At 51.7% G+C, this 12514-nt stretch overlaps 1 pseudogene; it reads left to right on the top strand.

Annotated features, from left to right (window-relative positions):
• Positions 1 to 2253: 2253 nt before the first annotated feature.
• On the top strand, positions 2254 to 3392 carry LOC140402529 (thioredoxin pseudogene; annotated as a pseudogene).
• The last annotated feature ends 9122 nt before the right edge of the window (positions 3393 to 12514 follow it).

A 12514-nucleotide genomic window follows, 5' to 3' on the forward strand; every position in this document is an offset into this window, starting at 1 on the left:
GATGGAAATTGTCCCATTGGACAGACGCAGCATGGGTTCATAAAGGGCAGGTCGTGCCTAACTAATTTAGTGGAATTTTTTGAGGACATTAACAGTGCGGTAGATAACGGGTTGCCAATGGATGTGGTATATCTGGATTTCCAGAAAGCCTTTGACAAGATGCCACACAAAAGGTTGTTGCATAAGATAAAGATGCATGGCATTAAGGGGAAAGTAGTAGCATGGATAGAGGATTGGTTAATTAATAGAAAGCAAAGAGTGGGGATTAATGGGTGTTTCTCTGGTTGGCAATCAGTAGCTAGTGGTGTCCCTCAGGGATCAGTGTTGGGCCCACAACTGTTCACAATTTACATAGATGATTTGGAGTTGGGGACCAAGGGCAATGTGTCCAAGTTTGCAGATGACACTAAGATGAGTGGTAAAGCAAAAAGTGCAGAGGATACTGGAAGTCTGCAGAAGGATTTGGATAGGTGAAGTGAATGGGCTAGGGTCTGGCAGATGGAATACAATGTTGACAAATGTGAGGTTATCCATTTTGGTAGGAATAACAGCAAAAGGGATTATTATTTAAATGATAAAATATTAAAACATGCTGCTGTGCAGAGAGACCTGGGTGTGCTAGTGCATGAGTCGCAAAAAGTTGGTTTTCAGGTGCAACAGGTGATTAAGAAGGCAAATGGAATTTTGTCCTTCATTGCTAGAGGGATGGCGTTTAAGACTAGGGAGGTTCTGCTGCAATTGTATAAGGTGTTAGTGAGGCCACACCTGGAGTATTGTGTTCAGTTTTGGTCTCCTTGAGAAAGGACATACTGGCACTGGAGGGTGTGCAGAGGAGATTCACTAGGTTAATCCCAGAGCTGAATGGGTTGGATTAGGAGTAGAGGTTGAGTAGACTGGGACTGTACTCGTTGGAATTTAGAAGGATGAGGGGGGATCTTATAGAAACATATAAGATTATGAAGGGAATAAATAGGATAGATGCGGGCAGGTTGTTTCCACTGGCGGGTGAAAGCAGAACTAGGGGGCATAGCCTCAAAATAAGGGGAAGTAGATTTAGGACTGAGTTTAGGAGGAACTTCTTCACCCAAAGGGTTGTGAATCTATGGAATTCCTTGCCCAGTGAAGCAGTAGAGGCTCCTTCATTAAATGTTTTTAAGATAAAGATAGATCGTTTTTTGAAGAATAAGGGGATTAAGGGTTATGGTGTTCGGGCCGGAAAGTGGAGCTGAGTCCACAAAAGATCAGCCATGATCTCATTGAATGGTGGAGCAGGCTCGAGGGGCCAGATGGCCTACTCCTGCTCCTAGTTCTTATGTTTATGTTCTTAACCTGAAGAGAATCTTGAACAAGGACTCCCAAGTCCCTTTGTGCTTCTGATTTCCTAAGCATCTTCCCATGTAGAAAATAGACTATGCCTCCATTCCTCCTTCCAAAGTACATAACCTCACACTTTTCCAGTGTAGACTCGATGGGCCAAATGGCCTCTTTCTGCACTGTAAATTCTATGACTCTAAGTTAAATTTATTCCAAGTAGAATATTTTTTTTAAAAGCCTGCCATCCTCGAGATTGCTCCTGGACCTCCGGGTATATTTAATTCCAGCACCTTTTTAAAATTGGAACATTTAGTTTATAATTGTCTGCCTCAATTTTGTTCTCCCAAACTGCACCCCTTTACACCCACTCTTCATTAAATTGCATCTGCCCCGTGTCTGCCCATCCTGGGTGACCTCACCCTCTTTCCAGTGTCTTTGCTCAATTGACGCTCCTGATCCCCTCAGCAGTGGAGCTGCCAATCTCCCGTCGCGAGGAAACGGTCACCAAGGCGCCGCTGTGACGGCGCAGGTGGCGGGGCCATCCAATCGGGGTTGCCGACGTCACTTCCGCCCTCTCGCCGGAGAGCCGGCCCACCCGCGCATGCTCCCGGCAGACCTCCCGCGCTTTTCAACTGGAAGCGGCCTCCACACACACACACACCCGTGCCGCGTTGTGATAGGCTCAGTCGCCTGTCCGTCACCGCCCCTTCAGCATTGATTGGGTAATCGATAGCACCGTCGGCCAATCACGAGACGGTGACCCCCTTTCGTCCGGCGCCGGTTTGAATGCGGCACGAGGCGGCCCAATAGCTCGACGCCGATTGGCGGGTGCGGGGCAGAGGGGGCGGGACCCTCTCGACAGGGGGCCAATGGCGCGGGGTTTCCGCAAGGGGGCGGGGCGGCTGAGTGGGTGATGTCACAATGAGGGGCGCGGGCGGGGCGGCGCGCGGCCAGAGCGGGGCCCAGCACCATGGCGGGCGCGGGCAGCACGCTGGGCAAGCCCAAGAAGGCGCAGGGTAAGGCGGCGCCGCCGCCGGCTGCCGAGAGGGCGGGAGCCTCGCAGGCTCGGGCGCCCCGCTCGCCCGGCGAGGTGGGCGGGGGGCCCTCGCGCGGGGGGGCGGCCGCGGCCGGGCCGCCGGACAAGGGGCGGCCGAGGCGGGACTCGCTCAAGGCCTCGGACAAGGCGGGCCCGCCCGCGGCCAAGGCCTCCGAGGGCGTCCCGCTCAAAACCATCAACAGCAAGACCCAGTTCGACAAGTTCATCAAGGAGGCGGGCGAGCGGCTGGTGGTCATCTTCTTCTCGGGCACCTGGTGCGAGACGTGCCAGCTGCTGAAGCCCATCATGCGGGAGCTGGCCCAGCTCAACGCCCTGGTCCAGTTCTACGAGGTGAACGTGGACGACTCGGAGGACACGGCCGAGGCCTGCGACATCGTCCACATCCCCACCTTCCAGTTCTACAAGCTGGGCAAGAAGGTGGCCGAGGTCCTGGACGACAGCCGCGAGTCGGTGGAGGAGAAGATCAAGGAACTGAAATAGGCCTCCTGCCTCTAAACCATAAAACAGACCAGCAGCAAACCTCTCCCACCCCCAGCACTAATATAAACCTTTCCCAGCCCAACTAGCTGCTCCCCCTTATTGCCAAGAGACCCCCACACTTTGTCTTAATTGATGTCTCCCCCTTTCCCTCACCTCCCCTCCCCTCCTATCACCATCCCATGGACATTAACAGATTGTGGCTGCTGGGGGGGTGGGGTTATTACATTTTGCAAACGCTGCCCACTTGTCGGCGGAATAACCCGAAGGAACTGGCACACGGTTGCAGCGTTCGTCCCTCCTCATGCCGCCACCCTTGGAAGATGTATCAGAAAGGAAGTGCGGAGGCAGAGCTGTCCCCCCCCACGCCCTCTTCCCCCCCCGGGTCTCCGAAGCCTCCTTTGACATGACTTGACTTGGCGGGTTTAATGGAAGAGGACCTGTGATAGTGCTGGATGACTATTTCCTGCCCTTGTGAATGTGGCGAGTTGGCACCAACGGATTGGAAAACCCAATAAAATGCTTGTTATATTTCTTGTCTATACTTACGATTCTCTCCAAATCATTTTTTGCACCCTGCGGTGAGAGAACACCCGTTTCCCCACCAAGAGCATTTGGTTTTGATCCCAGAAATGTGAGGTTGGCTTGTGGTACATCGGATGTCAGTGGTATGACCAACATCAGGTAATCTCAGCCCGTCTTTACCATGTCTAGTGTGTTAGACCACAGTGACAGTCAACTAACCTTAACCGAGCATGCACAGCATTTATATAAGCCACTAATATACCACAGTTCTGCTAATAAGTAAAGCACTGTTACATGGGTAAGTGTGTAACTGGAAGATTACTGCAAGTCTTTTATTTATTCCCAGAAAATATATAATTACTATGTGCTTCACTCACTGGAGATAGATAATGAAATCAGTTTATTCCCATCACAGGGTTTAGCACAGGGCTAAATCGCTGGCTTTGAAAGCAGACCAGCAGCACGGTTCAATTCCCGTACAGGCGCCGGAATGTGGCGACTATGGGCTTTTCACAGTAACTTAATTTGAAGCCGACTTGTGACGAAGCAATTTTCATTTCACATAGTTGTCACTTAAGTCTTTACACACCTTACCGGAATCAGTGGCAGGATCTCTCGATCGGTTCTGCCCATCAGCTTAGCGTATCGGATCGTATCGGCAGCATAAAGAAAAGGTTACTTTTCATATTTTTCTACAAAGCTCGGCAACAGGAATTCGCAGTGAGAAATTCCTGCTTAAATAACCAGTTTCAATTTAAAGGCTTTCTTCGGAACCCTGTTGATGAATCTGAACTGTACTTTCCGAATTTGGCTGCCAACATTGTTTTTACTGATTGGCACTCATGTTCAAACACACATTAATAAAATAATGGTGCCTGCCATGATCATTTCTAGCATTTTCGACAGTTGGACAGAAAGACATTGTGATTGTGTGCGCTTCCTGTCCGACTTCCCGAACCGTGATTTCCCTTTTATGTCAACCTTTAACATCAGGGTGGCACAGCGGTTAGCACTGCTGCCTCACAACGCCAGGGACTCGGGTTCAATTCCGACCTTGGGTGACTGTGGAGTTTGCATGTTCTCCATGTGACTGTGTGGGTTTCCTCCGGGTGCTCCGGTTTTCTTCCACAGTCCAAAGATGTGCAGGTTAGGTGGATTGACCATGCGTGGGCGGCGCGGTAGCACACTGGGTAGCAATGATGCTTCAGAGTGCCAGGGACCCGGGTTCGATTCCCGGCTTGGGTCACTGTTTGTGTGGAGTCTGCACGTTCTCCCTGTGTCTGCGTGGGTTGCCTCCGGGCGCTCCACGAGTCCTGAAAGGCGTGCTTGTTAGGTGAACTGGACATTCTGAATTCTCCCATAAGACATAGGAGCACTATTAGACCACGATGCCTCGTCCTCCCCTTAGCATGTTTCCTCCTCCTTGGGTTGAATTTCTGTTATGCCTCCCGAATAACCCCCAAAAACTCCTGCCATTGCTGTTCCATTATCTTCCCTGCTAGGCTCCCTTTCCAATCAACTCTGGCCAGCTCCTCCTTCATGTCTTTGTAGTTACCCTTATTTAATTGTAATACCGTTACATCTGTTTGCAGCTTCTCCCTCTCAAACTGCAGGGTACATTCTATCATATTGTGCTCACTGCTCCCTAAGAGTTCCTTCACCTTAAGTTCCCTAATCAAGTTTGCCTCATTACACATCACCAAATCCAGAATTGCCTGTTACCTAGTAGGCTCTGTCACAAGCTGCTCCCAAAAATCATCTCTTAAACATTCCACAAATTCCTTTTCTTGGGATCCACTACAACCTGATTTTCCCAGTCCACCTGCATATTGAAGTCCCCCATGATTTTGTAATATTGCCTTTTTTATATGCCTTTTCTATCCTGATTTATTTTTTGCCCCACATCCCGACTACTGCTAGGGGGCCTGTACGTAACTCCCACCAGGATCTTTTTACCTTTGCGATTCCTCAACTCTACCCACACAGATTCTGTGTCTCCTGGTCCTATATAGCTTGTTGCTATCGATTTAACTATTCCTTACTAACAATGCAACCCCACCCCCTTTGCCCATCTGCCTGTCCTTTCGATAGGACATATATCCTTGCATATTTAGATCCCAGTCTGATCCCCTTGCAGCCACTTCTCTGTGATGTCCACAACATTGTACCGGCCAATTTCAATGTGCATAACAAGCTCATTTACGTTGTCCCATATACTGCACGCATTTAGTTACAACACCTTCAGTCCTGCGTTGACCACCTCCCTTTTCACCTTTTTCGCTCTGCCCGAGGTTAGATTCCCGCCACCTTCTAAACACTATTAAGTTGTCTGGAAACTTTACTAACCTCTCCTGAGCCCTCGACTCCTTTAACTAGTCCTCATCATTCACCTGCACTTCTACCCTCCCCTTTAACTTTGATTTTCTAATTCTCCATACAACTGAACCCTTCCACCACTATTTAGTTTAAAGCCCTATCTCCAGCCCTAGTTACCCGATTCGCTAGGACTTTGGTCCCAGCATGATTCAGATGAAGACCGAGCCATCGGAACAGGTTCCCTCTTCCCCAGGACTGGTGCCAACGTCCCATGAATTCAAACCCATTTCTCCCACACCAATCTTTGAGCCACGCATTTACCTCCTCAATCATTTTGACCCTGTGGCAATTAGCTTGTGGCTCCAGAGATTATTACCAATTAAGTTCTGCTTTTTAATTTAGCTCCTAGCTGTTCATACTCCCTTCGCAGAACCTCTGTCCCTTTTCTACCTATGTTGTTGGTACCAACGTGGACCACAACAACTGGATCTTTACCCTCCCACTCCAAGTTCCTCTGCAGCCCAGATGAGATATCCTGAACCTGTAGGCAACGTAATCTTCAGGGTTCTCTCTCCTGGTCACAGAGAACAGTATCAATGTCCCTAACTATACTATCCCCGATTCCGACTACATTTCTTTTCTCTCCCCCCCACTTGAACACCTCCCTGTACCACGGTGCTGTGGTCAGTTTGCTCATCCTCCCTGTAGTCCCCATTCTCGTCCACACAGGGAGCAAGGATCTCAAACCAGTTGGACAGGGACAAGGGCTGAGGCTCCTGTAACCCTACCTCCTGGATCCCTCTCCCTGCCTAACTCGCAATCACGCCCTCCTGTCCCCGACCACTGGCCGAATTCAAGGTATTTAATCTAATGGGTGTGACTGCCTCCTGGAACACAGTGCCCAAGTATCTCTCCCCCTCCCGGATGTGTCGCAGCGTCCGAAGCTCAGAATTCGGCTCATCAACTTTGAGCCAGAGTTCCTCAAGCAACCAACACTTACTACAGATCTGTTCACTGAGAACCACAATGGGGTCCACCAGCTCCCACATCATGCAGGAACAACACATCACCTGACTCTCCATCTCTATTTTATTTAATTAGTTTCTAATTTGGTTTTGAATTTTTTAAAATTTAAACTTTTTTATATATCTCCTTATTACCTCAGTCTCAACGCAATTTCTAACCAGTAATTTAAATGGATATTCAAATTTATATGGGGCTGGTTTAGCACAAGGCTAAATCGCTGGCTTTGAAAGCAGGCCGGCAGCACGGTTCAATTCCCGTACCAGCCTCCCCGAACAGGCGCCGGAATGTGGCGACGAGGAGCTTTTCACAGTAACTTCATTTGAAGCCTACTTGGGACAATAAGCAATTTTCATTTTTTTTTTCATTTAGCACTGCTCCCTTTTAGACAATTTAATTTTTTTTTGTGTCCGAACTAGATGTCAGTTTCAGAGAATCAAGAGTAGCACTTTCCTTCCCCCACACGGCACTCTGTTTCTCCTGATCACTTGCCTTCCCCCACACAGCACACTGCTTCCTCTGATCACTTACATTCCCCCACACAGCACTCTGCATCCCCTGGTCACTTACCTTCCTCCACACAGCACTCTGCTTCTCCTGGTCACTTACCTTCCCCACACAGCACTCTGCTTCTCCTGGTCACTTACCTTCCCCCACACAGCACACTGCTTCTCCTGGTCACAGCTCCTGGAATAAGGTAAGTCTTTATGTCACCTATCTTCCCAGGATGCTCTCTGGATCTCTCCCTGCAGATTAACAGTTGCAAAGCAAGAAGAATGAAAACAAAAAGAAAGGGAAATCTCACCTCCCACTGCACCGTATCACCACTGCTCCAAATTACCAAGTACCAATCCCTACTCTGGCTCTCTCACTCAGTCTGTCTGCAACTTCACGTACACAAAGCTTCCTGAGTGTGCGCTCTATGCCTTTCTCTTATATAGAGATCAGCTGGGCTGAGATGACTCACTTCAAACAGAACAATGCAATTTACACCTAACCTCTCAATGGTCGACGGAGCAGCTGGTGAGCTTCCTTAATGAGAAGTTCACCCGCAGAGGAAGGAGAATTTGGACGACCTGGCTCGGGTGGTGGACCCGATAAAAGCGGGGATCGACCGTCTGGAGATGAGGCTCGAGGCCCAGAGCCAGGCAATCCAGAAGGTGTAGGGGACGGTGGTGGAGCACAAGGAGCAGTTTGCCTTGATGGCAGCGGAGATGGGGGCGCTGCAGGATCAGCAGAGGCGGCTGCAGGAGAAAGTAGAGGACCTGGATCGTGGGACTGCCGGAGGACAGCAAGGGAGCGGATGCCGGCGTGTACGTAGCTCAGATGTTCGAGAAGCTGCTGGGAGAGGGGCCATTTGAACGACCCTTGGAAGTGGACCGGGTGCACAGTGCGCTAATGCGGAAGCCACAGGGCGATGTTGATGTTCATGCATCGGTTCTTGGATAAGGAGCGGATCCTGAGGTGAGAGGCAGATGAGGCGCTGTCCCTGGGAGGGCAGTGAGCTGCGTGTATACCAAGACCTGGGTGCGGAGCTGGCCTAGAGGAGAGCGAGCTTCAACAAGGTGAAGGCGGACCTCTTTAAGAAGGGGATGAAATTTGGCATGCTGAATCTGGCGCGCCTGTGGGTGACCTATAATAATAGGGTCGGGAGCTGTACTTTGGGACGGCAGAGGAGGCGATGGAATTTGTCAGGGACAATGAACTGGCAAGAGAAGGAGGACACTGAACTTTGGAGGAAATGTTTGCTTTCTGTTCCTTTGGGTTTGTTTTTGTATTGTGTATGGGACCATTGCTCTGTGTTTGGCCTTGCTGGGGGATGGTGGGTTGCTCTTTTCTTTGTGTTGGGTGGGTGTTAAGTTTGCACCGGGATAGTGTTTTAGCGGAGGGAGGGGAATCAGTGGGCGGTAGGATGTTAGGTGCCAATGGGAGGGGGCTACCAGGCTAGCTGGGCGGGCTAGGGGTTTCTAGAATGTGGTATGGGGAGGGCCGATGATGAGGGCGGGCCTGAAAAGGTGCGGGGCACGGGCTGAAGCTGGCCCAGGAGGGGCTATGTTTGACCGACAGGAGGGGGCAGACCAGGCTGACCACATGGAGCGTGAGAGGGTTGAATGGGCCGGTCAAGGGGGCTTGTGTGTATTGACATTTAAAGAGTCTAAAGGTGGACGTAGCTCTGTTACAGGAGATACATCTGAAGGTTGTGGATCAGACTAGGCTGAGGAACGGGTGGGTAGGGCAGGTATTGCATTCAGAATTAGATTCTAAAATGGGGAGGGTGGCGATTTTGATCAATAAACGGGTGGCATTCGAAGTGGCTGACTGGGGGGGGTGGGGGAGTTATGTGATGGTGAGTGGGAAATTGGAGAGGATGCCGGGGGTGCTGGTGAATATTTATGCTCCGAACATGGATGGTGAGGAGTTTATGAGGCGAATGTTGGGGACGATCCCCGACCTGGACTTGCATTGTTTTATAATGGGGGGGGGGATTTTAATACAGTTTTAGACCCGTGGTTGGATCAGTCGAGGTCAGGGAGGGTGTCGGTGGTAACGAAGGAGCTAAGGGGGTTTCTGGAGCACATTGGGGGTGAATCCGTGGAGGTTTGGGAGGCCGAGGGAGAAATCTCACGTGCACAGGGTGTACCCCTGAATTGACTATTTTGTCCTAGATAGGACACTGTTGGCAGGGGTGGTCCATGTGGAGTATTCAGCGATAGTGGTGTCGGATCATGCTCCGCATTGGGTGGACTTCCTTGTGAATAAGGGAGGGGGCCAACCCCCCCCAATGGAGGCTAGTTGTGGGGCTTTTGTCAGATGAGTGAATGAGTAGGTGTGTGAGCGGGTGAGGGAGGCCATTCGGGGGTATGTGGAGCTAAACGACACGGGAGGATTCGGCGGTCACGTTGTGGGAAGCGTTGAAGGCAGTGGTAAGAGGGGAGCTTATCTCGACACGGGCACACAGGGAGATGGCGGAGCGGGTGGAGATGGAAAGGCTAGTGGAGGAGATATTGCAGGTGGACAGGAGGTATTCGGAGGACCCGGAGGCGGGGCTGTTGAAGTAGCGGCAGGAGCTGCAGATGGGAGTTTTGGTTGCTAGCCACGGGGAAAGAGGTTGGGCAGCTGAGGAGGCGAGAGGGGTGATTTATGAATACGGGGAGAAGGTGAGCATGATGCTGGCACACCAATTGAGGAAGCAGGAGGCAGCGAGCGAGATCGGGACAGTGATGGACCTGAGGGGGGGGGGGGGACGCGGTTTCGGACCCGGTGGGGTGAATGGGGTGTTTAGGGATTTTTACAGAAAACTGCATGAGTCGGAACTCCCGGCTGGAGTGGAGGGGATGCGGCAGTTTTAGGAGTTGGAGTTCCCGAGGTTGGAAGAGGAGCTGGTGGAGGGTCTGGGGACCCCAATTGGGTTGGTAGAAGTGGTGGAGGGGTTGGACGCGATGCAGTCGGGCAAGGCCCTGGGCCCGGACAAATACCCAGTGGAGTTCTACAAAACGTTTTAGGGGGTCCTGGGGCTCTTGTTGGTGGGCGTTTAATGAGGCGAGGGAGCGGGGGGTTCTCCCCCCCTATGCTATCACATGCCTCGATTTCACTGATTTTGAAGCGGGATAAGGATCCGGAGCAGTGTGGGTCATATAGGTCGATCTCACTGTTGAAGGGCAGCACGGTGGCATTGTGGATAGCACAATTGCTTCACAGTTCCAGGATCCCAGGTTCGATTCCGGCTTGGGTCACTGTCTGTGTGGAGTCTGCCCTTCCTCCCCGTGTGTGCGTGAGTTTCCTCCAGGTGCTCCGGTTTCCTCCCACAGTCCAAAGATGTGCAGGTTAGGTGGATTGGCCATGATAAATTGCCCTTAGTGTCCAAAATTGCCCTTCGTGTTGGGATGGTTACTGGGTTATGGGGATAGGGTGGAGGTGTTTACCTTGGGTAGGGTGCTCTTTCCAAGAGCCGGTGCAGACTCGATGGGCCGAATGGCCTCCTTCTGCACTGTAAATTCTATGATAATCTATGAATGGACGCCAAGTTACTGGCCAAGATTTTGGCCTTGTGAATTGAGGACTGTATGGCGGGGTGATAGGGGAGGATGTGGTTCGTGAAGGGGAGTCATCTGGCGGCTAAATGTGATAATGATGACCCCCCTACCCCCCCCCCCCCCCCGCCCCGAGGGGCGGGAGGTGGAGGTTGTGGTTTCCAAGGACATTTGTGGGAGAGTTTGGGGCGGTTTGGGTTTGGGCAGGGCTTTGTGGACTGGGTCCAGCTGCTGTACCAGGCACAGGTGGCAAGAATCCGGACGAACCGGGTGAGCTCGGACTATTTTAGGCTGCACTAGGCAGGGATGTCCACTCTCCCCACTGCTATTTGCCCTGGCATGAAAGCCGTTGGCGATGACGCTGAGAGTGTCGAGGGACTGCAAGGGGATAGTACAGGGGCAGTGGAACACAGGCTCTCGCTTTAAGCGGACGATTTGTTACTGTATTTCGACCCGTTCAGTGGTATTGTGGAGATTATTGGGATCCTAGATGGAATTCGGCCGGTTTTCGGGGTATGAATTGAACATGGGGAAATGCGTGCTCTTTGCGACTCAGGCGAGGGGGCAGAAGAGACTGGGGGAGATGCCGTTCAAGTTGGTGGTGGGTGGGGCGGGGATTTCTCGATACTTGGGCATCCAGGTGGCACGGGGGTGGGAGCAGCTGAATTTGGCTTGGTTGATGGAGCAGATGATGGGGGACCTTAGGAGGTTGGATGCTCCCGTTGTCACTGGCAGGGAGGGTTCAGGCGGCAAAGTTGACGGTCCTCCCGAAGTCCATGTTTGTCCTTCAGAGCCTCCCAACCTTCATTCCCAAGGCCTTTTTCAGGAAAGTGAATGCGGTGATCTCAGGGTTTGTGTGTGTGGGTAAAACCCCGCGGGTGAAGAAGGAGCTGCTGGAGCGATTTACTACTGGGCGGCAAATATAGCGATGGTCAGGAAATGGGTAGTGGGGGAGGGTTAGGTGTGGGAGCGAATGGAGGCAGCAAGTTTAGGGGCACTGTTAATATTGCCCGGTTGTGGTGCCGGCCCTCGGGGTGTGGGGACAGTGGAGGCAGCACATGGAAGAGTTGGGTTGGGCTTTGGAGGTTGCGTTATGGAAGGATGCCCAGACGCGAATCAGTGCGTCCTCGTCGTGCGGCAGTTGAAGGTGGTCCACAGGACACACATGACTGTCGCCTGGTGAGCAGTTTTTTTTGAAGGGGTGGAGGATAGGGGTGGGTGGGGCCTGCGAATCATGGACATATGTTTTGGCCGTGTCCGAAGCTTGGGGGATTCTGGCAGGAGTTTGCAGATGTCACGTTGGCGGTACTATGAAGGTAAGGTCCCGAATCCAGAGGTGGCGATTTGTGGTGTGTCAGAAGACCCGAGAGTCCAGAGGGAGCGAGAGGCCGATGGCTTGGCCGTTGTCTCCCTGGTAGCCCAGGGACGGATCTTACTAGCATGGAGGGACTCAGAACCCCCAAAGTCGGGCGTGTGGGTCAGTGACATGGCTGGGTTTCTCAGGCTTGAGAAGATTAAGTTCGTCCCGAGGGCTTGATGCTAGGATTTGCCTGGAGGTGGCAGCTGTTTATCGACTTTGTTGGAAAGTACTAAGTTGGCAGCGGGGGGAGGGGGGGGGGGGGGGAAGGGTTTATAAAGTGGGGGCATGGAGAGTTGAGTAAGATGAGGGAGAGTTGGCGGGGAATTATTATTGGGGTGTTGTTTATGCAAACCATGTTGGCTGGGTTTTGTTTTTCTTGGTGTATGTTTGTGTATTCTGTTAAAATTTATC

This window comes from Scyliorhinus torazame, chromosome 25, assembly GCF_047496885.1.
Source record: "Scyliorhinus torazame isolate Kashiwa2021f chromosome 25, sScyTor2.1, whole genome shotgun sequence".
NCBI classification, from domain to species: Eukaryota; Metazoa; Chordata; class Chondrichthyes; order Carcharhiniformes; family Scyliorhinidae; genus Scyliorhinus; species Scyliorhinus torazame.